A 27,448-nucleotide genomic window follows, 5' to 3' on the forward strand; every position below is an offset into this window, starting at 1 on the left:
ATTTGACATGATTCCAAATGTTCTTTATATAAAAATAATCAAATTACAATTTTATGGCTAAAGAAGGAAGAAGGAAATAACAACCCCAGTGAGCAACCTGGATTCTAAAAGATGAGAAGAGCATTTATTTTAATTAGTCATGGTCTTCACACTAACTGCTCTCCTGTCACAAGTGAGCCTTTTTCCATCAATACAATGCTTCTCTTTTCAATAATAAAAAGTGAGATAAGAGGCAAAAAACAAAACGATGTAATTTTTTAATCCCAAAAGCTGTGACCATTTTTTTAATTAATTTATTTGTTTTTAATTTTATTTTTAAACTTTACATAATTGTATTAGTTTTGCCAAATATCAAAATGAATCCGCCACAGGTATACATGTGTTCCCCATCCTGAACCCTCCTCCCTCCTCCCTCCCCATACCATCCCTCTGGGTCATCCCAGTGCTCTAGCCCCAAGCATCCAGTATCGTGCATCGAACCTGGACTGGCATCTCATTTCATACATGATATTTTACATGTTTCAATGCCATTCTCCCAAATCTTTCCACCCTCTCCCTCTCCCACAGAGTCCATAAGACTTTCTATACATCAGTGTCTCTTTTGCTGTCTCGTACACCGGGTTATTGTTACCATCTTTCTAAATTCCATATATATGCGTTAGTATACTATATTGGTGTTTTTCTTTCTGGCTTACTTCACTCTGTATAATAGGCTCCAGTTTCATCCACCTCATTAGAACTGATTCAAATGTATTCTTTTTAATGGCTGAGTAATACTCCATTGTGTATATGTGCCACAGCTTTCTTATCCATTCATCTGCTGATGGACATCTAGGTTGCTTCCATGTCCTGGCTATTATAAACAGTGCTGCGATGAACATTGGGGTACACGTGTCTCTTTCCCTTCTGGTTTCCTCAGTGTGTATGCCCAGCAGTGGGATTGCTGGATCATAAGGCAGTTCTATTTCCAGTTTTTTAAGGAATCTCCACACTGTTCTCCATAGTGGCTGTACTAGTTTGCATTCCCACCAACACTGTAAGAGGGTTCTCTTTTCTCCACATCCTCTCCAGCATTTATTATTTGTAGACTTTTGGATCGCAGCCATTCTGACTGGTGTGAAATGGTACCTCATAGTGGTTTTGATTTGCATTTCTCTGATAATAAGTGATGTTGAGCATCTTTTCATGTGTTTGTTAGCCATCTGTATGTCTTCTTTGGAGAAATGTCTATTTAGTTCTTTGGCCCATTTTTTGATTGGGTCATTTATTTTTCTGGAGTTGAGCTGTAGGAGTTGCTTGTATATTTTTAAGATTAGTTGTTTGTCAGTTGCTTCATTTGCTATTATTTTCTCCCATTCTGAAGGCTGTCTTTTCACTTTGCTAATAGTTTCCTTTGATGTGCAGAAGCTTTTAAGGTTAATTAGGTCCCATTTGTTTATTTTTGCTTTTATTTCCAATATTCTGGGAGGTGGGTCATAGAGGATCCTGCTGTGATGTATGTCAGAGTGACCATTTTTAAAGCTAAATTAAAGGCAGCCTACTTGACGCTAGTGAAACTATACAGTCAGATCAAGACTTAGGAAATTGTTCCTTATTTCATCAGGGAAGGAAGTTCAATACTGTAATTGTATGGCCAGGTAAATGCCTGAATTAAGCATGTGGAATAAGGTAGCTTACTTCAAGTAGGTAAGTTAGACAACCGTCCCCCCATAATCTATTACAAGCTCTTGTGTACAGACAGGGTACATTGAGGCTGCTCCATAATCTACAAAATGACTATCACTTCAGGACTTAAGATTTAAAAACACATCCCCATTACTCTAGAAATGTCCCCAAGATGAAACCATTCTTTCTTCCTGATGGGTGTAAGGTGTTTGGCTTTTTTTAACTTTGGAAAAGAAGATCAACCTATGTTTGCAATTTTAAAACACCAGAGCGCATAGCAGCTGATGCTGAATAGTTAATGGGAAAGCCACACATGCAGCTGCTACTAAGAACCAGGGAGGAAACGGCATTCCAGGGTAATTTCCAAGAAGGCTATTCATCTCCACACCAGACACAGTGAACGGCATTACCAGGCAGGGAGAGAAGGATGAGTCGAAGGACACCGTCCTGCATGAACAGCATGCCTGTCATCTTTATTAGGCCTCAACTAGGAGACCCTGCAGGCAGCCAAGGGAATGACTGCTGTGGAGACCAAAGTCAGAAGGCTGTCAAAGGGCAGCCGCAGCCAGAGTGGAGGAAAAACACACCAGACAACCGAGCAAAAGCAGGTCTTTCACAAGCAGAGTTAAAAGTAGCAGTCACTTATAATGAAATGTCAAAAGGGATGGAGAAAGAGGTAAACAAGATGACAAAGGGGCAAATGCCAGAGCCAACCCTTTCCAAAGAGTTAGCCTCATTGGAAAAGACTTTTAATTTAGCCACCTTATTCGTATGCAAGAAGTATATTCCCATTTTTAGGACAGTGGCCTGTTTTCCATGACATTAAAGTCCACATCGTAGATTTTTCTACACACTCATCTTGTTTGCCAAACAGAGTAAATTTACCTTTAAAGGAAGGGTCTACAGCAAAGTAGGCTTTCCTGGTGACTCAGTGGTAAAGAATCCACTTGGCAGTGCAGGAGACACAGGTTTGCTCCCTGGATTAGGCAGATACCCTGGAGAAGGCAATGGCACCCCACTCCAGTACTCTTGCCTGGAAAATCCCATGGATGGAGGAGCCTGGTAGGCTGCAGTCCATGGGGTCACTAAGAGTCAGACACTGAGCGACTTCGCTTTCACTTTTCACTTTCACGCATTGGAGAAGGAAATGGCAACCCACTCCAGTGTTCTTGCCTGGAAAATCCCAGGGACGGGGGAGCCTGGTGGGCTGCCATCTATGGGGTCGCACAGAGTTGGACACGACTGAAGCAACTTAGTAGCAGCAGCAGCAGCTGGAGTAGGAAATGGCAACCCACTCCAGTATTCTTGCCTGGGAAATCCCATGGACAGAGGAGCCTGACAGGCTACAATCCAGGGGTTCGTAAAAGAGTCAGACATGATTTACTGACTAAACAACTGCCGCAGTGTATAACCCACAAAGTCACTGAAATCATGCTCTATCTTGGAAGAACTAAGGCGCTCTTCTCAAACTTGAGAAACACTAAAGCACCTGGAGGGCTTTCTAAATAGATTTCTGGGCTCCACCCTCAACAGATATTGGTTAGACCCCCAAGGATTTACATAATAATTACCATGTGATGCTGATGGATGCTGCTGGTCAGGGCACCACCACTTAAGAACTACTGGTCTAAGAAAAAGTGATGAGCACATATAATTTTGTGCCTAGACTTGCAACTAAACAAACAGAATGTGGTGGTTTAGTCTCTTACGACATGTCGGATTCTTGGGGCCCCATGGACTGAACAGAATAGCTTACTTAAATACTTTAAATCATTTTAGACATATTTTTCTTCTCAATTATTTTCTCTTAGTAAATGTCTTAGATCAGTATTTTGTAAGAAGCTCCCAGTGGCCTTGATAAAATACTGATTTTTGATTGTATAGGTCTGGGGTGGGGCCTTAGATTTAACCTAACAAGTGCCCAGGTGATACTACTGCTGTTGGCCCAGGACCCCATAGGCAAAATCTATGATACAATGAGAAGCAATGGAGCCTGGGGGTCAAGAGTGAGGACTCAGGAGCCAAGCTGCTCAGATACAAGTCCAAGCTCCGTCATTTACTAGCTTGCAGGACAGGGCAGGGTACTTAACCTCTCTATGGCTAGTTTCATCCGTGAAATTAGATAAGAAAGAGTACCTACCTCACACAGTGATGTGAGAATTAAAAAGTCGCTATGTGTAAAACATGGTGCTTGGCATGGGTAAGTATTCCACAATCATTACCACAGTATGCAGAAAAAGGAAGTGGATTTGCTTTTATGAAACCTAGTTCTATATTTGCTTTTTATATTATCTTTACAGTTGCTTAAAGTTAAGCGGTTCTTGTTGAAGATGGGAGGCAAGGGTTTCATAAGATTAAATATTTGATTTGACAGAATTCTTCATCTAAATATTGATTGCTATTGCATTGTTTACATTTCTTAAGGCTAAAATATAAAACAATCCTATCCCTGAAGATTTCAATAAGCTTTTATCATTTTTTTTTTTTTATTTTTCATCCAAGGCAGGACTGAACTCAGTCCTGGGTGGGTGGGTGGGTGGGTGGGTGTGTGTGTGTGTGTGTGTGTGTACAGGTGCATGGAGGGGGTTCTGATAACAAACATTTTAATAAAAGTACTTTGCCTAATGTTGTAGACATTAAGTAGTGGTGAAGCATTCACAAACAACTACTTTCTTGTTTTGTTTATAAAATAGAATTACAGGGACTTCTGACTCCTTCTGCTACTCAAGTTTTCTCAGAAGCAACAGTTCTTACACACTTACAGAAACATACTTTTTCCTACTTTGCTTGCTCCACCAATAGAAAGTAGTGTATTCAAGCTGCAATTATTTAAGGGTTTCTACAAGCCTTTGTTGTCTAATGGGGAATATAAAGTTCTGGTGAACTAGAAGGTGTTGGCTGAATATGTATGAAGTGAGAAAAGCAATAGTTTTCTATTAACAATATAAAAAGGCTTTCTGAGACCCAGATCACTGCTGTTAAGACGGAACATTTAGAAATGCCTGTCTGCTTCCAAATGTCAGCATAGTAAGACTGTTCTTGCGAGGCTGTCAACATTTTATTGAAAGGGTAATCTGGGATAATTGTAGAGGCCTGAAACTGCACCTGCCATAATTTCACTCCTAGCTTTGGGGAAACAGCCTTTTTAAAAATGACAACATAACAGAATAGCTTTGTAACCAATGGCTCTTTCACAATTACACCATTCATATTTGAGATCATGAGTATAAACACACACGTAGACACATTGAACATGACATTTGATGACTGAAATGGCTGTTGTTGTTGTTTTTTAATTCTTTATAAAGCAGAGAGGGCATTTGGCCCCCAAAACAGAGAGGAAATTATATCAAAAAGGGCAGAATTTCCAATTTTAGTGACAACTGTTCTCTTGATAGAACACAGTAATTATTATGAATATCTTTAATACCACTTTATAAGACGTTCTTTATTTCCAGTGTCTTTAGAATAAATAAAATAACCTTGCTACAATTTCAGAATCTTAAAAGAAATCCTGCAATTATAGGGAGATAAGAATTCCTTTCAAAGGAATATTTGTGATTACTCTATATTAAAGTTTGATAACACAGGACTGTGCACACGTGCTCAGTTGCCCAGTCATGTCGACTCTGCAACTGCATAGACTGCAGCCCGCCAGACTCTTCCATCCATGAAATTTTCTAGGCAAGAGTGCTGGAGTGGGTTGCCTGGTTTCACATAAATAAGGGGGAGCAGGGTGTTAAGTAGGCTATCCATTTGGTTTACAAATGAAATGCAAGACCTGTAAATAACTAAGCAATGCATGCTTAATGACCTCACCAGGTTTATTAGTAGAAAATTCATTATCCATCAACTAATATACAATCATCAGAGTGAATTAGGATAAATAAAAATCAGTCCACCAAACCAAGTCAATAATGGATGAATGTGGAAAACTTGTGACATACTTCAAGACAGACTTAGTCAAAGATATATGCACGAGCTGATTTGCATGGCAGAAAGGGGACCCATGATAGGAAGTTTTGGGGGAGTTTTGTGTATTGTCACCTAAGAGAAAAGTTGGTGAAGATAAAATGCCTGTTCTCCAACGAGGACTGCCATGCTGCCCCAACTAAAATACCAAGTCATATGAGAAAATCTTATAACCAAGTAGGTAATAGGGTCAAGATTACAGAGAACATGTCTAGTAAATAAGCAGGGGACCTCAGAAACATGTTATTAGTGGGTGGTTCTTCTGTGGAAATAAATGACAATTATTGAACTGCCAGTTAAAACATGGATACCTGACAATCCTAGACTTTGCTTAAAGCTCTGCCCCCTCTGTTCTCCACCTTCATTCTAAGGAACTCTAAGCATCTCTTTTCCAATGCTTTTATGAACAATATCTTCAAATTGATTTAAAAAAAAAAAAAACTCTGTAAAAATTATCAGCTCATTCCTAATAGAATAGCTGTTGACACTATTAAACAGAATATATTCCTTGTTTTGATACCTCCCAGAACTGGTAAAGAATCTGCCTGCAATATAGGAGACCTGCTTCAATCCCTGGGTTGGGAAGATCCCCTGAGGAAGGGAACGGCTACCCACTCCAGTATTCTGGCCTGCAGAATTCCACGGACTGTATAGTCCATGGGGTTGCAAAGAGCCTGACATGACTGACTGACTTTCAGAGCAAGGAAACACTTTCCCACAGATAAATATCACTGCTATAAGGTCATTTCTGGCATTTTTCAATTACTGCGCTTTTCCTAACTCCAGCCATAGAAGATTCAGAAAAATGGAAATTGAGTCTTTTTAAAATTTATTTATTTTAATTGGAGGGTAATTATGTTATATTATTGTGATGGTTTTCGCCATACATCAACATGAATCAGCCACAGGTACACAGGTATCCCCCCATCCCGCCTCCCACCTCCCTCCCCACCCCATCCATCTTGAGTCTTATATCAAATCACCAGACATTTTTGATGGAATTAAACATTAAGCACAATTCACATTTTTTTCCATTTTTTTCTATTCTTTAAAAATTAATTTTCCTTTTACCAAATAGAAAGCTAAATAGTCTGAGCAAAACAAAGTAAGGCACTAGTACATCTGGATTCTACAGCCTCAGAAACATTCAGATACAACACCCAAAATAGGAACACAGCCTCTGCTGGTCATCAGAAGCAACAGAAGCAGTGATGAACACTCAGATGGCTTTATAGGCAGCCAGTCTTGAGGAGGAGGTCAGAGCTTCTCAAAGTGGCTGCTTTAGCATACACAGAAACATACCAGGGACTCCTGACAAGATTTAATGTGGGCGTTCATGCCTGGTGCTAATTTTTATATCCTCACAGGTTGGCATGCCCTGAAGCATTCCAAGTCATAGCTGTTAAACCTTTACCATGAACAATCTACCAAGACAGGAAATACCAAGAGACTAAAATACAGATCTAGCTGTGAAGATGCATAGTGTACTATAGAAAAAGTCATGCATATTCAGACAATTAGAACAGTCACTGGAAGCAACCACAATGTCCTTCAATAGATGAATGCATTAATAAACTATTGTATCTACAGCCAATGGAATATTATTTAGAGCTCTAAAGAAATGAGTTATCAAACCAAGGTGGCTCAGACAGTAAAGCATCTGCTGACAATGCAGGAAACCCGGGTTCAATCCTTGGGTCAGGAAGATCTCCTGGAGAAGGAAATGGCAATCCACCCTGGTACTCTTGCTTGGAATGGAAATCCCATGAACAGAGGAGCCTGGTAGGCTACAGTCCATGGGGTCGCAAAAAGTCAGACAGGACTGAGCGACTTCACTTCAAGCGCATATTACTAGTGAGTGCATACATGATCAGTCCTGTCTGACTCTTTGTGACCCCATGGACTATAGCCCACCAGGCTCCTTTATCCATGGAATTCTCTTGACAAGAATACTGGAGTGGGTTGCCATTTCCTACTTCAGGATACCTTTCTGACTGGACATTGAACATACGTCTGTTTCAATTCCTGCACTGGCAGGAATATTCTTTACCACTGAACCACCTGGATAGCCCATTACTAAGTAACAGAAGCCAATCAGAAAAGGCTACATACTGTATGATATTCTGGAAAAGGCAAACTACGGAAACCGTGAGAGGATCAGAAACTGCCGGGGGTTATGGGGAGGGAGAGATGACTAGGCAGAGCACAGAGGATTTTTAAGGCAGGGACACTACTCTGCATGGAAGTGTAATGGTGGATACAGGTCATTATACCTTTGTCACAACCCAGAGAATACACATCGCGAAGAGTGAGCCCTAAAGGTACACTGTGGACTCTGGGTGATGATGATATGTCAGTGTGGGTTCATCAGCATAACAAACACACCACTCTGGTACCTGACTTTAATAGTGGACAACTGTGCATTTATAGGGGCCGGGAGTAAATGGGAACTCTCTGTACTTTCTGCTTAATTTGGATGTTAATGTAAAACTGCTTAAAAACAATCAATTAAGAAAAAAAGATCAATCTAATGATGGAACATGATGCTATGTGAACACACCAGATGGACATCCTATTTTGTGGATGTGAAGGATGCTTTCTGGGAAGGAAGGTGAAGAGTGTTAGTTGTACTTTCTAGCTAGGTATGTTACTTTCTATAACCAATTTGAATGCCAAGTGCTTCCTCTTTAACATGGCTATAATAACGCATGCTGCTAAGTCACTTCAATCGTGTCCGACTCTGTGCAACCCCATAGATGGCAGCCTACCAGGCTCCATCTTGCCTGGGATTCTCCAGGCAAGAACACTGGAGTGGGTTGCCATTTCCTTCTCCAATGCATGAAAGTGAAAAGTGAAAGCTAAGTCGCTCAGTCGTGTCCGACCCTCAGCGACCCCATGGACTGTATCCTTCCAGGCTCCTCTGTCCATGGGATTTTCCAGGCAAGAGTACTGGAGTGGGGTGCCATTGCCTTCTCTGATAATAATGCATACCTTTCCCATTACTGTGAGGATTATACGTGTAAAGCACCTAATAAACCCAAAAAAGGGTCTAATCACTATCTTGTACAGTGCAGATTAGACTATTATTTTATCACTCTAAAACAAAGGTGTACAAATTATAAATCAATTATCTTAAAATTAAAGTAAGATATTCTAGCGATTAGGAGTATTGAATGAGCTAATGAAAAAATTCATTGCATTATGATTCTAGGTTTGTCTTTAAAACAGTTAAAGTCATTTTGCTAGCCTGTCAACTGGAGCGCTTCCCTAGAATGGCAGATGGCCTCTGTAGAACAGGCTTTTCAAAACACTAAGACCATGTCTACTCTTATCTCAACCTATGGACCATTCAAAAGTTGTTCATTAAATAACCATTAATTTGCTTTCCTATTTAAGAAAAAAAAGTGTATTAATTTATTCTGGCATTTTGAAGTACTAAACATAGTCTTCAGGCATCCATTACTGTCTCAATATCTTTCTGATTTTAGAAACTACCCCGGCATTTGTAGCTATCTCTTAAATTATATGCAACCAACATCTTGGCCAAGAAGGGATACAATCTGAATTGTCTCTAATTCTAGACAGTCACAATAACTAAGCATCATTACAAGATGAATATACTGTGGTTCTTCCTTACAGATATAACAGAGCTTCCCTGGTGGCTCAGATGGTAAAGAATCTGCCTGCAATGCAGGGGACCTGGATTCAAGCCCTGGGTCGGAAAGATTCTCTGAAGAAGGGAATGGCTACCCGCTCCAATATTCTTGCCTGGAGAATCCCATAGACAGAGAAGCCTGGCAGGCTACAGTTCATGGAATTGCAAAGAGTCAGACATTACTAAGTGACTAACACACAACATTTTACATATTTTCTTTTATTTTTAGGAATATCTTAGAAAATAATATGTATCACGTGTTTGAGTGTTAACTAAAATTCAGTCTCCAGGTAAATAAATATTTTACTTAAAATCACTTTGCTTTTTACTGTCAACCCACTGAAGTAGATTAGTGTGGAAACTAAGAAAAATAGAATGACTTGCAGAAAGTCTCACAATAAGGGTGGAGCTGGGGTCTGACCTAAAACAAAGAAAATAATTAATAAAGGAGATAATTTTTTCAGCAAATAATAAAAGAGTATAGAGGGTAGAAATTAGAAAGGAAAACAAGGAAGGAATGAAAATGAAAGTACAGTAGTGGCCTCCTCAGCAACAGAAAAGGAGATAGTCCTTCTTTTATCCATAAAATCATCTCAATTTTTCATCAGTCTTGCAATTCAAACTTCCCATATAATAAGGCCTTTCAGAGTGGGAGAAGTTACCATTTGGTAAGCACCCAATTAAACATCAACTCAAAGGACTTAAATGAAAGTGACTCAGCATCTTCTTTTGGCTTCAACTACTCCCAAGAAGGAAATCAAGCAATCTTTGAAGATGTGTAAACTCTTCCCTGGTGGTTCCGATGGTAAAGAATCCACCTGCAATGCAGGAGATCTGGTTTTGATCCCTAGGTTGGGAAGGTCCCCTGGAGGAGGGCATGACAACCCACTCCAGTATCTTTGCCTGGAGAATTCCCATGGATAGAGGAGCCTGGTGGCTTATAGTCCATGGTGTCACAAGAGTTGCACAAGACTTGAGCGACTAAGCACAAACTCTTTTAGACCATTATGGTATTTATACACTAAAACAAGAAGTTACTACAGGATAGCTTGGTCACTACAATGACAGATTTTTCAACAAAGTTATAATTTGAAATTGTATCGCCATAGACCCTAGGGGCATAGTAACCTCCTCTAGAGCAGATCTATAACAAGCACCTATCCTTAATTTAAAAAAGCAACTGTACACACTGCTATATTTAAAATGAGTAACCAACAAGGATAGCACAGGGAACTCTGCTCAAGGTTATGTGGCAACCTGGAGGGGAGAAAAATGGATACATGTATATATATGGCTGTGCCTCTTCACTGTTCACCTGAAACTATCACAATATTGTTAATCAGTTATATCCCAACACAAAACAAAAAGTTTTAAAAAGTAACAAAGCCCCAAACAAGTATTTAAATTTTTTTAAAAAGAAGATTTTAAATTTATATAATGTATCATACTATAATATTGATCTTTCAGAGTAAAAGTTATAAAGAATAAAATAAATATTTTAAGGCATTAACAAGGTAGGAAATTAAATAAATTTAGTACCTACTCATTAATAATATCATTCTCGAAATCAACCAACCAAACAGCAATGTTTTAAAAGGCTTTATTTCAGATTTGTATATTCCCATCTGCACATTCATTTTATGAGCTTCTTAGGTACACCATGAAATATGCATGTCATCACTCTCTTGTGTAGTATTTTAAACGAACCTTTTTCTTCATGAAAACATCTCTTTAGAAAAATTGCTGGGACAGCTTTATAGCACTAAGGTAGTTTTAGCGCCAACTTCAATTTCTTTTAAATAAATAACTGCTTAAAATATAAATGAAAAATACTTGAATTTTAAAATTCAAGTATTAGGCAATTACCACTGATATTCTTGAAATTCTTTCATATGATAAACATCTATCTACTTGCAAAGCAGTAAATAAATATGAATGTGTTAAGAGTTAAAAAAAAACTCACTACACTTCTGAAACTTTGGATTCAGTGAATTTTAAGTTAAAGTTGAATTTTTTTTTTTTTTGCCTTTTTTTTTTAAGATTGTATGGTTAAACTACAAACTTCATTGCTCACAGATGCCTATATTGCAATGTTGGATGAGAATATAAGGGAAAAATTGGAAATTTTTCCATTTAATTTTTGTGTTTAATCTGTTTTTAATAGACACTCCAAGAAGAACAAATCAAACACAGTTTGTCTCTTGTTATGCAAAAGTATAAAGATATGGGTTACAGAGCCAGAGAATCCTCAGTTTACATCAGGATGTGGTCATGTGATGCTGGGCGAGTAGATTCTAACTGAGCGCCCATTTATCAACTAAAAGAGAAAGACCCCCACAGCCCCAACAAGGTTTCTGGGAAGAGCTACTAATCTAAGTAAAGTGCTCTGAACATATAAACAGTTGGACAGATGTTGTTCAGTCGCTAAATCGTGTCTGACTCTTTGCAACCCCATGGACTGCAGCACGCCAGGCTTCCTTGTCCTCCACTACCTCCAGGAGTTTACTCAAACTCATGTCCATTGAATTGGTGATGCTGCCTAACCATCTCATCTTCTGTTGTCCCCTTCTCCTTTTGCCTGCAGTCTTTCCCAGCATCAGGGTTTTTTCCAATGAGTGGGCTCTTTGCATCAAGTAGCCTATTGGAACTTCAGCTTCAGCATCAATCCTTTCAATGAATATTCAGGGTTGATTTCCTTTAGGATTGACTGACTTGATATTCTTGCTGTAAAAGGGACTCTCAAGAGTCTTTTCCAGCACCACAATTAGCAAGCATCAATTCTTCAGCACTCAGCCTTCTTTATGGTCCAACTCTCACATCTATACATGACTACTGGAAAAACCATAGCTTTGACTGTACAAATCTTTGTTGGCAAGGTGATGTCTTTGTTTTTTAATATGCTGTCTAGGTTTGTCATAGCTTTTATTCTAAGGAGCTAGAGTCTTTTAATTTTATGGCTGCAGTCACCATCTTCAGTGATTTTAGAGCCCAAGAAAATAAAGTCTGCCTCTAACAACAGATGGAGACCAATTAAAAGTGTTTAGTTCCATAGTGATGATAGCTCTTCCAAGTGACTGTTAGTACCATGTTCTTTTCAACAATACATACATTTTTCTTCATGATTTTTAAATCACAAAGTCACTACCATTTTCCTGCTGTGCAGAATGACTTTTCTTGCTCACATTGTGATTTCTTGAAGAAAATGGAGAAAGGTTTCTTAAAACAAACAAACAAACAAACAGATAACCTAGGAGGCTTAGCTGTATAGACCTGCTTTGACTAGTCATTCAGATTTCTTGGGGGCCACATAAAATCCCCCAAATGTGCAGATTTTGTTGGTGGTGGTGGTTCATGAAACATCCATTTGTAAAGCATCCAGTTTGAATGGTAATATTTTAAGTAACATTTATTTATTTATTTTTAATGAAAGAACTGTAAAAAAATGTGTTTATTTTGAAAAGACTAGTTCCAAAAATAGATCCATATCTATGTCCTCTGTCTGCCTTTTTTCCTGTAGAAAAACTACAGTCAAAGAATAAACTTAATCAGAAAAATCAGAAAATGCAGAATGAGAATTAAGCAAGACAAAATAGTAACACTTTAGCCATTAAACAAAATCAAGGACCTTTCTGAGCCCTGTCCTTTGAACTGTTTTGCAGATACTGAAACCCCTACTGGGTGAAAGAAGCTCACTATATTCAGCCCACAAGCACAGAGATCCCAGACCAGTAGGAATAGAAGGTTGCTGACTCACAATTTTCTCACCACCAGCCAATCAGAAGAACGTCCTTGAGCTAATCATGCCCTGCTCCTTGAACACTTTAAGACTCCTCACTACACACTCTCCAGGGCAGGACACAGTTTTGAGGCCATTAGTCCCTTTTCCCTGGCAAAGCAATGAAAACTACTCTATTTCACCCATTTGGCGCCAGTGAACAGAGGCCAAGTTTTAGCAACAGATCAACACAATAGGATTTATATTTTCTAACCTATTTCTCTAAGGAATGCTATCAAAGTCATCATACATGAAGTCAGTTCTCATGTATCATTCACTAGAGGAAATTCATCCAATGATCTAAAGTGGGAAAATTGCCATTGAAAAATATATCCATTTCCAAATATCCAAATAGACTTAATGTAACGTAAGGCTGCCTTTATTTATTTTTGTAATTACAAAGTTTGAGTCAAAGCAGTAGGACATGATAGTCGAAGATTATTTAATATGTTAAATCTTCCTTGGAAAGGAACACATAATACAGAGCACAAGAAACCTCCCAATATGAAACCAGAAGTATTAATGGGAGTAATTATAAATGATTCAAAGAAAAATATGTAATTTTATATAAACACTTTGGATTGACTTAAATATTTAGTTTAATTTCTACCATGTATTCTCCCAGTAATTACTTCCTTATTTCATATGCATGAAGTATGCTAGACAGCTGAGACTAGAAAAGAAAATTGGTTCAGTTCCCTGTTTCCAATGCAGTAATTCTAAAATGTGAGTGTGTATAAGAAGCATTAAGGGAGATTTCAAGGCCCCAACTACAGGGTTCCTATTCAGAGTCTTTAATGTAGGAACAAGAAATGCATTTTGTACAGCCAGCTATTTTGTGCACTTCTTTCCAGACGATGGGGAGAAGCAGTGTTCTAATGAATATCTACATCACTCAGACATTTTTTTTTTTAAGGATCCCCAAAGACAAAACTCTCCAAATATTTGAGTACCTCATTATAGTTTTGTTTATCCCTGTGATGGCCAAAACAACTTTTTCTTCCCTATGTCCATTAAAACTGTCTATAATTAAAACAAGATGGTTTAATTGCTAAGTCGTGTCCTACTCTTTGCAACCCCAGAGACTGTAGCCCACCAGGTTCCTCTGTCCATGGGATTCCCCAGGCAAGAATACTGGAGTGGGCTGCCATTTCCTTCTCCAGGAGCTCTTCCTGGCCCAGGGATTGAACCCACGTCTCCTGTACTGTAGGTGGATTTTTTACCACTGAGCCACTAGGGAAGCCCATAAAACAAGATACAGCATATTAATAGTCAGTGTGGGCTATGTACCTTTATGATTTATGATACTCCAGTACCTTTTCTTTGTTGAGTAGTCTTGCTGTGTGCTGTGCTTAGTCACTTGGTCATGTCCAACTCTTTGTGACCCCATGAACTATAGCCCACCAGGGTCCTCTGTCTATGAAGATTCTCCAGGCAAGAATACTAGAGTGGGTTGCCATGTCCTGCTTCAGGAGAGTTTCCCAACCCAAGGCTCGAACCCAGGTCTCCCTCATTGCAGGTGGAGTGTTTATTGCCTGAGCCACAGAGGAAGCCTGATACGATACTCTAGTACCTTTTGCTTTGGATTTATGATACTCCAATACCTTTTCTTTGTTGAATAGTCTTAGCTCTTAAAACTATTTTACCATTGAGCTAGTTAACTTCATTAAGACTATTCTTTACTCAAAAGATAAATCTCATACTATCATCTTCCTTCCCATCCCTGTTCTGTTTCAAATTTTTAACTACTTTATGGAGAAGAACTAAAAAGCCTCTTGATGAAAGTGAAAAAGGAGAGTGAAAAAGTTGGCTTAAAACTCAACATTTGAAATCTAAGATCATGGCGTCCAGTCCCATCACTTCATGGGAAATAGATGGGGAAACAGTGGAAACAGTGTCAGACTTTATTTTTCTGGGCTCCAAAATCACCGCAGATTGTGATTGCAGCCATGAAATTAAAAGACACTTACTCCTTGGAAGGAAAGTTATGACCAGCCTAGACAGCATATTAAAAAGCAGAGATATCACTTTGTCAACAAAGATCCGTCTAGTAAAGGCTATGGTTTTTCCATTGGTCATGTATGGATGTGAGAGTTGGACTATAAAGAAAGCTGAGAGCAGAAGAATTGATGTTTTTGAACTGTGGTATTGGAGAAGATGCTTGAGAGTCCCTTGGACTGCAAGGAGATCCAAGCAGTCCATCCTAAAGGAGATCAGTCCTGAGGGTTCATTGGAAGGACTGATGTTGAAGCTGAAACTCCAATACGTTGGCCACCTGATGCAAAGAGTTGACTCATTTGAAAAGACCTTGATGCTGGGAAAGATCGAGGGCAGGAGGAGAAGGGGTTGACAGAGGATGAGATGGTTGGATGGCATCACTGACTCAATGCGTAAGAGTTTGGGTAAATTCCGGGAGTTGGTGATGAACAGGGAGGCCTGGCATGCTGTGGTTCATGGGGTTGCAAAGAGTCAGACACGACTGAGTGACTGAACTGAACTTATGCTTTCCTGGAATAATTGATGTGGATTTGTAAAACACATAGTGGGGGAAATCACCCAGAGTTTTCTTTATAAATTTCATTAGTTCTCAATTCTAGTACCTACTTATTGAAATAGTAAACAATGACTCAGATAAAGTTTTAAACTTATGGACAGCCATCATAGTCTCCAAAATTGAAATACTACAATGTAGACAAAACATTTATTTTTGTCATTCCACACTTTTTTTTTTTTTTGCCTCTGTGAAGTTTTTACAAAATATATATTCTAGCAATATTTTAGAATACAAAATATATCCAAAGAGAACTATGTGTAAAAGAGCTAAGATAATTTTTTTATGAAATTATGGCCAACTCCAGAGATATGAAAAAGCAGTAGATAGAGCTAACACAATGTCTAGCTTATGAAAAACCAGATATAGAATGTATTCTAACTTAATAACTAAAAAATTCTGCCTCTAGCTTTATCTGAAGTAGAATTTTGTAACAGTTCCATGCGTGTAATTTGGAAATCTGATTTTTCACTCCCAAACCAGCACAAATCTGCATTTCACAATAGCTATCTTTTATATTATACTCTGAAAAATTATGTAAATCCTAACTTCGATTTTAGAGATGGTTTGGCTAGAACAATAGTTTACTGCTTAAAAAAAGAAAGAAAATGAAAGTAGAAAGAAAGAAAGAAAATGAAAGTAGAAAGAAAGGAAAAGAAATACATTTACCTAAAAATGGGTCCTTTTCTTGACATGTCTAAAATGCAACATAGGTATTTCTCAATTATTAAGTAGTTGGACTATCTGTCCTTTAACTTCTCCATCCACATCCCATCTTTCCACACCCATGGCTAATTTTCCTGGAGGTCTTATAATATCTTTTAAGTAGTACTGAAAACACCACTACCACTACCATCAAAAAAGATGAAACTGCAGATACAGCAATTTGTTTTTTAATACTTCTTTACCTCTAATAAAATGACTGAGAATGATTCTTAGGTCACCTATTATTATATGCTGAAATCTGCATGTGCTTTGGAAATAATTTTTTCCAACAGTCTGATGTTATGAGTAAGAAAATGCAGACATAGAGAAATTAAGCAGTGAGCCCGTGATCACAAAGCTAGTAAGCAGTAGCTGATCCTAAAACCCAGGTCTTCTGATTACAAATTGAAAAACCTTTTCCATCATACCATTTGTAGGCAGGTAATCATTGCAGAGAAGAATGAAAAGGCTTCTGACATTTATTTTTAAATTTCCTAACATTAAATGATATTTATCTTAAATTTACCAACCAAATTTCAGGTCCTATAACCTGTTGTGTATGAAATGAGTCGCCAGTCCTGGTTCGATGCTCGATACTGGATGCTTGGGGCTGGTGCACTGGGACGACCCAGAGGGATGGTATGGGGAGGGAGGAGGGAGGAGGGTTCAGGATGGGGAACACGTGTATACCTGTGGCGGATTCATTTCGATATTTGGCAAAACCAATACAATATTGTAAAGTTTAAAAATAAAATAAAATTAAAAAAAATAAAGTAGATTCATCAATAGAAATTGATTTCTTTGGTAAGCCAGATACATCTGCATGTATTTAGTTAGTATGAACTGTAGGAAGCCTGAAATAAACAATATGTGTCAATTGTCTTGTCAGTAAACTAAATACAAGGCTGATTTCTCATGTCATAATGAAGAGGCTATTGTTTTCCAAATGCTACCCAAAAATAATTAATATAACTCTGTATGTCTTGTTCTAGGTTAGGACATTCTTGAAGTGTTTATTGAAGACATATCTTCCTTGGGAGAGGGAGAGGGTGGGATGACTTGGGAGAATGGCATTGAAACATGTATAATATCATATATGAAATGAATCGCCAGTCCAAGTTCGATGCATGATACAGGATGCTTGGGGCTGGTGCACTGGGATGACCCAGAGGGATGATACAGGGAGGGAGGTGGGAGGGGGGTTCAGGATGGGGAGCACGGGTATACCTGTGGCAGATTCATTTCGATGTTTGGCAAAACTAATACAATATTGTAAAGTTTAAAAATAAAAAAATAAAAAAAAGAAGTTGGAAATATTTTTCCATCATTAAAATAATCATTTAACAATGTATTACCTGACTATAACAGTTCAACCTGAATATGTGTTTTTAAAATCTTATGTGCTATTTAAAATCTTCCTGGGGATTCAGTTCAACTAGCTCCTCACAGGAAAGAGGAGTGCTGAATTTTGGCAAGCATACTTGCACGTACACCAGTCTCCACCCATATTCTCATCCAGGAACATAAAATCTTGTGGAAATGGTGGGGAGAGGAAATTACCTATGATTTGAAAGTTCCCTATAGGATTTTGATTACACTGTGTCTAGCTAAGAACCACTTAAAGGCATCCTGTAGATTCATTATGCCCCCAAAGTTACTTTCAAATGAATAGAAAATTTTCAGTATGGTTGATGCCACAGTTTACCATTAGATTCCCTGGATTCAGGAAAATTTATGCAGGAGATACAGTGAAAACACTCTGATGAGGCCAAAGTTCATTACTCCCACTATGCCTGAAATGGTGCCTGAAATTGTCTCAAAGAGATTCAATCATCAGAATCGGTGTAATCTTTAGAAGACCGAGGTTTAAAAATCTGTTACTTGATCCAGGAACCTGGTTGAGTTCTCATTTTCTGTCACTAACACATACTAGCATGAACTGACCTATTACATCAATTCTCAGTTTAGGAGACAGACTGGCACTGAGAAGATGAAACCCCAAGCACTCAATACTATGGGAAACACATCAGGTCACATTAGTGTCCTGACCCAGCAGTCTGTGGACCTTACTAAAAGGTAGCCAACTGGAAGGCAAAGCATACCTTTCTCACAGTTTTGACTCAACCAGGGCCAGGCTGACAGTTTTCTTTTTTTAGAAAGAAAACATTCATACATCAAGATTAACCTTTTACTTCATAGAAATTCAAAGGATGGAAGCATCAGCAACTTGATTATAATCTCAGAGCTATTCTTCTCCACCGAAGGTAAGCAATTTACTTGATCTGAAAAGCTGGGGTGTGAGAATCTCACCTCTACATTCAAACCTTCCAGAGTTCAAAGACTTTCCTACGCTGATAATATGAGCAATTACTCCAAAGTCTGGCTAAACCCAGTCATGATAGATCTATAACCGAGGATTGATTTTTTTGTATAAGTTTGTTTCTGTGATAAGAGTGGGCTTTGTCCTATTTTTGTTCTGAGAGAAAGGCCTGTCACCTTGAAGAGAAAAAAAAAAAGTAGTAGGATCCAGCTGGGACTTGGCCAATGGATCAGCAATCAAGAGGGTAGGGGAGAATTCTTTATTTTGCATCTGTTAAGTGTTTTCCAAAATTTAAATCATTTAAAAATTCATAAGGTGGTGCTAGTGGTAAAGAATCTGCCCATCAATTCAAGAGACACAAGAGATCTGGGTTTGATCCCTAGGTCAGGAAGATCCCCTGGAGGAGGAAATGGCAACCCACTCCAGTATTCTTGCCTAGAAAATTCCATGGACAGTGGAGCTTGGCAGGCTTCAGTCTATGGGATCACAGAGTCGGCTATGACTGAAGTGGTTTAGCTAGCATGCAAATGGTAAAGAACCCACCTGCCCAATGCACAGAGGAGCCTGGTGGACTATGGTCCACAGGGTTGCAAAAAGTCAGACACGACTGGAGCGACTTAGCACGCACACGCACGCAAAAGTAACTAATGTAAAATTATCTTTACAACTACATTGGAAACAGCCTAAAGCATTCTGTGTGTGCTCTCACCCAGTCATGTCCAAGTCTTTGCAATCCTATGGACTGTAGCCCACCAGGCTCCTCTGTCAATGGGATTTCCCAGGTAAGGATATTGGAGCAGGTTGCCATGTCCTTCTTTAGGGCATCTTCCCTACACAGGGATGGAACCTGCTTCTCTTATGTTTCCTGAATTGGCAGGTGTGTTCTTTACCACTAGCGCCACCTGAAAATCTAAAGCATTCTATTAACTGAATTATCATTCCAGTAATCTACCCAAAGTAAACTAGAACACAGATCTTTTAAACTCTAGTTCTTCCCTTCTTTCTATTCCATGACACTGACTACAAAGATACCTCGACGTGCATCAGTGTGAGGTTTTGGATCCTTCAAACCATGACACTGGTGAGAAGAATGCAGGTCTCAGAAGCACAGCCTTAGGATCTGCTTTGGGCAGATACTAAAAATGGTTTTCAAGGGGTTAAGCAAAAGAAAGCAAGGACTATTTGTAATTGAGGAGTGGTTTTAAAAAGGCAGTTTACTATTTTCTTCTATTGACTAGTCCAGGAAGAGGCTGGCATGGATGAGGAGCCAGGGGCAATGGGGATTTTCTTTAACACCCCCAGGTAAAAGAAAATCAGTGTTATCAGGGCTGAGTTTAATAGTAACCATTCACTGCTATATTTTGCATTTTATCCATCATATTTTAGACACATAATTTAATCGAATATACTATTATAGATGCAAATTTCAGATTCAAAATTTAGATTGAATATACTATTAACTTTAAAATAATACATTTTAAGGAAATCAATTAATATTTGTATTTTTTTATGAAACATCTTCATCTCTCAAGTATGCAGTCAAGAAGAGCTTTACCACTGTGACCAAACAGCTATATTTAGGTAATAATACTTCCCTTATTTGGGTTACCCAAATGAGAAGCATACTACTTATATTGAATTCATAGATAATAATAATCTCTCAATCTTGCAAGACATTATGGGAAACTAGGGGATTCACATTAAATAACACCTCCTGAATCACCTTTTAAAATATGCTCATCTACCACATGGACCATGGGTTTGAATGAGTCAACAAAGTGCACTTATAGCTGCTTCTATAAAACTACAAACTTAAGGAATATTCTCTTGAGTATTTTCTATGTAAAAACCTCTTTTTAAAACACAATGTACAATTTATACTATTTGAGTTTTATGTAAATGTTATATCTAGTTTATATCATAGAAAGATGGGAGCCATAACATCTTAACATTAAACAGATATTCAAACAACATAATTAGCTCTCCAAAGGAAAATATCACCTATGCTAAGAGAAATCTGCTTTTATTTTTAATGTTTAGGGATGTACATAGATCTGACTCATTAGAAAAGACCCTGATGCTGGGAAAGATTGAAGGTAGAAGAAGGGGATGACAGAGGACAAGATGGTTGGATGGTATCACTGACTTAATGGACATGAGTTTGAGCAAGCTCTGGGAGATGGTGAAGGACAGGGAGGCCTGGTGTGCAGCAGTCCATGGGGTCCCAAAGAGTCAGACATGACTGAGTGACTGAACAACAACAACAGTAATAAGTAAACTCCTAGCTAAGTAAAAATTATATTGTTTTTTAAAAAAAGTAGTAATTCATTCTACTTTCTACCACTTAACACAATCTGGCAAATAAATAAACACTGTTTTCCTTTTGGAAAGTATTGAAATGACTTCTCCTTACTCTGTTCTAATACGCATTTTTCACATCATCAGTGGTGCCCAACAGAATGGCTACCAAAATACATTTTCTACAAAGCTTTTTCAAGTAGACTGGACAGCAGGAAGCCAAGTGGAATCCCATTTACACAGCTAGATTCTTTCAAATGCATAGAATGCTCAGCTGGATACTTTCATTCATTAACAGCAACAACAATAAGGATAACTATAATTTCTACCATAATACCAATAATAATAATAAGAGGGCACAGCCCTATATCGGCACTTAAGTAAAGCTGATTGCAAGCTAAGATCCAGAGGTGGTATTATTTAAAAAAAAATTTAAATCTAATTAGACACAAAGGATCAAGAAAAAGTAGAGCAAATGAACATCAGAGGTTCAAGCAATACTTCATATTACAAAGAGATGATTGTTGAAATAATAGGTTCCTGCTGATCCTCATCACAATTTTCCTGACTTTCCTTTTAATTTGGTCTTCCTGAAAAGCCCAACAATATATTTAATACATAAATAACTTACTGCTGCTGCTGCTAAGTCACTTCAGTCGTGTCCGACTCTGTGCGACTGACCCCATAGACGGCAGCCCACCAGGCTCCCCCGTCCCTGGGATTCTCCAGGCAAGAACACTGGAGTGGGTTGCCATTTCCTTCTCCAATGCATGAAAGTGAAAAGTGAAAGTGAAGTCGCTCAGTCCTGTCTGACTCTTAGACCCCATGGACTGCAGCCCACCAGGCTCCTCCGTCCATGGGATTTTCCAGCCAAGAGTACTGGAGTGGGGTGCCATTGCCTTCTCCAAATAACTTACTACAAGGTATCAAAACTACTAGAGATTGAAAGCTGTTGTCTCTTAAAATAGTCGTTTATTTGTATATGAACAGATTGACTTTTGGGCTTCCCCATAGGCCAGTGCAGGAGACATAAGAGATGTGGGTTTGATCCCTGGGTCAGGAAGATCCCCTGGAGGAGGACATGGCAACCCACTCCGGTATTCTTGCCTGGAGAATCCAACTAACAGAGGAGCCTGGCGGGCTATAGTCCATAGGGTTGCAAAGAGTCAGATATGACTGACGTGACTTAATACACACTCATGGAGTGATATTACCATTAGCTAAAACATCGTTTGAATCCTGGAGCTTCACTCTCATGTCTAAGGCCATTTTATGACAGACTAAGAAGCAAAACAGATTATGTAAAATGTAAACATTTTGACATACCAAAATGATAACCACCAAAATTTTTAAGTGAGAAATATTTTTATAGCATGTTAGATAAGAATTAGTACCTTGAATAAAGCATATACACACACATCAGGGAAATAAACAGGGACAGAAGAGTCATCTTTAGACTGTCTGTGCTCCTCAGTGCTTCAGACTTCAGATGCTGTGATGGGCCACCCAAGTTGGTAGGATTCCAGGTCCCCACCCTACCTCTCAGCCAGATGAGTCTTGCTTTTATTGATTTTATATACTGGACTTTGGAATAAAGCTTTTGTTTGCAAAAAAAGTATACTGCTGATATTAAAAACTCGAAAGCCCACTGTTTTAAACATACCTTTGAAAGTATTAGTCACTCAGTCATGTCCAACTCTGCAACCCCAAGGACTGTAGCCTGTCAGACTCCTCTGACCATGGGATTCTCCAGACAAGAATACTGGAGTGGGTTGCCATGCCCTCCTCCAGGGGATCTTCCTGACCCGGGGATCAAACCCTCTTCTCCTGGATTGTAGGCAGATTCTTTACCATATGAATCCCCAGGGAAGCCCAGACATACCTTTATGGACCCAGAAAAAAAAAAGTTTATAAATAAATGTTAATATATAAACAAAATTAATTATAAAATTGCTTAACCCCATTTTTATTATATACACACAGAGACAATTGCCAAACTGATGTTAACAGATTATTTTATTTGCAAAAGGAAATAAGATTATCCTTATATTCTAACTTTCTATAATGAAACTGCATTGTTTATATATATTTTTTACAATCACAAGTAAGGCTAGAAATAATAAAACTGATTTAAAACAAAAAACAACTGAGGCTGGAAGTTCTGTCCATTTTACTCTATCTCATTAGCACAGCTTGTTGAGAAATAATTGCAGTAATAGGTTCTTAATGTACATGTGTTCATCTTACTTTCAGAATCAAACAGTAATATCACAAAGGAACACAGTTTAAGAGTTTACCTTCTAGATTGCTTTTGAAAAAGTCATATGTGATGAAAAAATTAATTTTCTTAGCTCTCCATTTCACTTTGAATTTTAGACAGGTGCAGAATAAACAGTGCTGCCGCTGCTGCTGCTGCTAAGTTGCTTCAGTTGTGTCCAGCTTTGCGCGACCCCATCGACGGCAGCCCACCAGGCTCCCCCGTCCCTGGGATTCTCCAGGCAAGAACACTGGAGTGGGTTGCCATTTCCTTCTCCAATGCATCAAAGTGAAAAGTAAAAGTGAAGTCACTCAGTCATGCCCGACTCTTAGCGACCCCATGGACTGCAGCCTACCAGGCTCCTCCGTCCATGGGATTTTCCAGGCAAGAGTACTGGAGTGGTGTGCCATTGCCTTCTCCAGAAGAAACAATAGTATCTATCAAATTTATATATAAAAGAAGAGTTAGCAAAGTAAATAATACAACCCAAAGTCTTTATTATGGGCAAATTTAGGTCAGCACTCAAGAAACTCTTTCTTCCTGAAATGTGTTGAGTTCCTTTGATTGGTGACTCGGTTCAAATGATAAGACCTAGGTAGCCTACAACTAAAAAGATGAATAGATTACAGTATTTTACACTAGTGTTGCCTAAGACCAACGCAATGCAAGCCAAAGATTCTATTTTAAACTTTTTATTAGCTGTATTAAAAATAAATAGTTGGAAAGAAACATTAATAATATTTTATTTAACTCAATATATACAAAGATTACCATATTTATATATAATAAAGATAAAAATTATTAATGATTATTTTACATTTTCATATTAACTTCTGTAAGTCAGCATGTGTTTTGTACTTATAACACATCTCAATTCAGACTAGCATTTCAAATGCTCAATAGCCACTTGTGGCTAGGGGTTACCATACTGGACAACTCAACTACATAATAACACATAAAATTATAAAGGAGTGTCTTCTCTTGGTATAAAAAGCATTTCATATCTCCCCCAATCATTCTACAGCAAACACAAAGACTTTTATATGTAATTTGCTCCAGTCTTATCTACTCTATCTACTTCTTCAGTTCTCTTCAAAGTAGGCCTCTGAGTTCAGCCAAATCACTTTCCTCAGTTTCCTGAAAAAAAGACTGACTATATGACTAAATTTTTTCTATCCTCCAAGGCTCAACACAAACCCCATCATCTACAAGAATGTGTTCCTGATTATTTTACAAGTCCTATAGCATGCAATGTCTATATCATTCCTTTTGATGTTTAATTGTAAATGTAGCTATTTTTAATTATTTCTTTTGAATTCTAATATTCCTGAGAATAAGGATCATGTTTTATCTGTTCCTTGTCTGTCTCCAATGTTAACTAGTAGAGTATTTTGAACATATTGAATTGAAACACTTTATGTAAGTCTTCTGTATTTTAAATTTTATTTTCTGTCTCAAAACTCATGTACAGAACATTTGAACTTAAAAAAAAATAACAGGAAAGAAAGGAAAAGGAATGAAAAAAACCCAACAGATGCAAAGAAAAGGAACTTATTAATAATTAAAGCTGCTGAAGCAAGAAATGAGTTGGTCATGAGGGTCTCATTATTGGAAGACGGTGTAGTTAGCCACTTATTTGGGAAATAAGGAGAATTTCTATACCAAGCAGACAGTTAAATTTGATGATGCCTAAATACCATTCTGATTTTAAGACTCTATACGTAAGAAAGCTAATGTGAAAGAAAGAAAACTCATAAGAAAGAAAATTCAAATTTACAATGCATCTGTTATTTCAGGATCTGTCAGTCTGCAAAACAGCACTGGTTAAATAAGTAAATAATTGGACAGCTTTTAAAAGACCTGATTAGCTTCTATTTATCCCCAACTATAAAGTTAACTTTGACAAAGCTGGCTTGCAGTTTTAACATAAAGCAGGTATAAATCTAACCAGTTGTGCAAAAACAGCTTTGGCTTATAAGATGCTGACTGGATTGTTTTTGGAAGTTATTTTAATACCAACAGATCTCTAGCTTCTAATGACTTAAATGTAGATTGCTAAAGAGATTATTTACTAGGTAAGACCATGAGAAGGTTTATCTCTCAACCACACCCCAGTCCAACCCTGAATAATCTCTCATTTGCTAAGAACAAAAGACAATACCAGGCAGTTAGCCAACAATCAGTTCTCTAGATGGTTGATATCAAACAGCATTGACCTGCCCCTGACAGCACTTCAGAGAGGACCATCCTCTTCTTAATTGTCCAGGGGGCATGCACACTTAACAACTGAGAAGCACCTCCACATTAGCTTGAAACCTCAGAGGCAGAGGATTAAAGCAAATTTACAAGTTCAGAATCAGTTAACTCAATTCCTAAGTAGTAAAATTCTTATCCTATACTTCTAAAAACAGAGATTCCATATTTCTAGAGAGAGATTAGTATCAGTAGCTGATTCACATGTGTATGTATTTTTTGTAATTGAGTTCTGATTTTCTTCCAAACTATAATTGAGAGGGATAATGTTCCAAATTGAATTGCCTCATCATTATTGGTGCCCGTGGGGAGCCAATACGTACTCATCTAACTCAGCACTGCCTTTCTAGTGACAGCACACCCCCAGAAGAAACAGTTTCTGAATGTCTGATCTAAATTAGTCCATTTAAAGACTTATGCTTGCATTATTTAAATAGCTTATCTGGAATTCATGCTACATTCTCCTGAAAGTTAATTTGAAGGGAGATAAAATCTTACTTTAGTGGCAAAGGCTATTCATGGTGACCACTCTAAAAATGGGCACTTTCTTTGTGACAGCCTAAAAGCTCTGTGAGTTTGGCTGAAGGTCCAATGGTTCAGCTGGTGATGGACTGAAGAAATAAACAAACACAAAGTTCCACAAGGTTCAGAGCCCAGTTTTGCTCTGAAGGCAGAGAGACCTGAGTTCTAATCAGAGACTTTCTGAAGCTAGCCTTGTGTCCTTGTTAACTCACTTAACTTCAGGGGACTTCAGTATTACCCTGTGTTAATGTTAAGGTTAACCATTAATATTAAATCACCCATTTAGGGGGCTTTCCTAGTGGTCAGGTGATTAAGAATCTTCTTGCCAATGCAGGGGACACAATTTCGATCCCAGGTCTGGGAAGATTCTACATGCTTCAGGGCAACTGAGCCTGCCAACCAGACTACTGAGCCTGTACACCTCAACTACTGAAGCCCATGCGCCCTAGAGAAGCTACTACCATGAGAAGCCCACACATCACAACAAAGGGTAGACCCACTCACTGCAACTACAGAAACCCGTGCACGGCAATGAAGACCCCGCACAGCCAGAAATAAAGCAAACAAACAAAATATCAACCATCAGGGTGTGTAATTCCTCAGGCAAGTAAAGGAAAAACCGACTACCACATGGTGGGTCCCTAACAGGAGTTAATAAACTCCTTGTGACTGAATGGGTCATGTAGCCAGAGAATTATCAATAAGACATGGCGTGCCATCTCAAGGCGGATCAGGATGGAAAACTGAGACTTGTTTGAAGGGTTAAGAACTAGATCCGAATAAGCACAAAGGACCAAGCTAGGTCAGAAGAGAGGCTCGCTGAGTGAGACTTTCAGATTACAGTCAGAGAATCACAAGCAAAGTAAGCAAAAAGTAGGCACTTGGGGAATAACTAATTCTAGAGAAAAATCAGAGGAGTCACAGAAAACATGGCCCAAAGGCTGAAATGAACCAATGACTGCTGAGTTCAAAAAGGACCTCCCATCCACGGCTAAAGGGTCTCTGTTAAAATGAGCTTAGAATTCACAAGAATCCCAAGAAATTTCAAAACAAAGCAGCAAAATCAGAGTGAAAAGAAGAAATGTTCACGAGCTTCATTGAAACAGACCTTGCCATGCTACCAAATACAGGTAGCAACTCAAAGAGTTAAAAAATTTACATTAAGGAAGAAATCCATTTTACAGTTTACAGTTCATAGTTTAAAAACCATGCTAATTGAAGTAGAGTTACCCTGGGCCATTAAATTATAAAAGATATACTTTCTTACTATGTCAGTTGAAGCATATGCTTTAAAAATGTTAAAGCTATCAGCAAACATTTATTAAGAGCTTACTATATTCAAGACATAGGACCCTGTGAATGAAATCTGCTGCTGCTAAGTCACTTCAGTTGTGTCTGACTCTGTGCGACTCCAAAGACGGCAGCCCACCAGGCTCCCCCATCCCTGAGATTTTCCAGGCAAGAACACTGGAGTG

The 27,448-nt window shown here is 38.4% G+C and overlaps 1 protein-coding gene across 2 annotated transcripts in view; it reads right to left on the bottom strand.

Annotated features, from left to right (window-relative positions):
* PRKG1 (protein kinase cGMP-dependent 1) overlaps positions 1-27,448 on the bottom strand; it is a 1,418,431-nt gene that overhangs the window by 534,759 nt on the left and 856,224 nt on the right.

The sequence above is a fragment of the Bos taurus genome, chromosome 26, assembly GCF_002263795.3.
Source record: "Bos taurus isolate L1 Dominette 01449 registration number 42190680 breed Hereford chromosome 26, ARS-UCD2.0, whole genome shotgun sequence".
Classification (NCBI taxonomy): Eukaryota; Metazoa; Chordata; class Mammalia; order Artiodactyla; family Bovidae; genus Bos; species Bos taurus.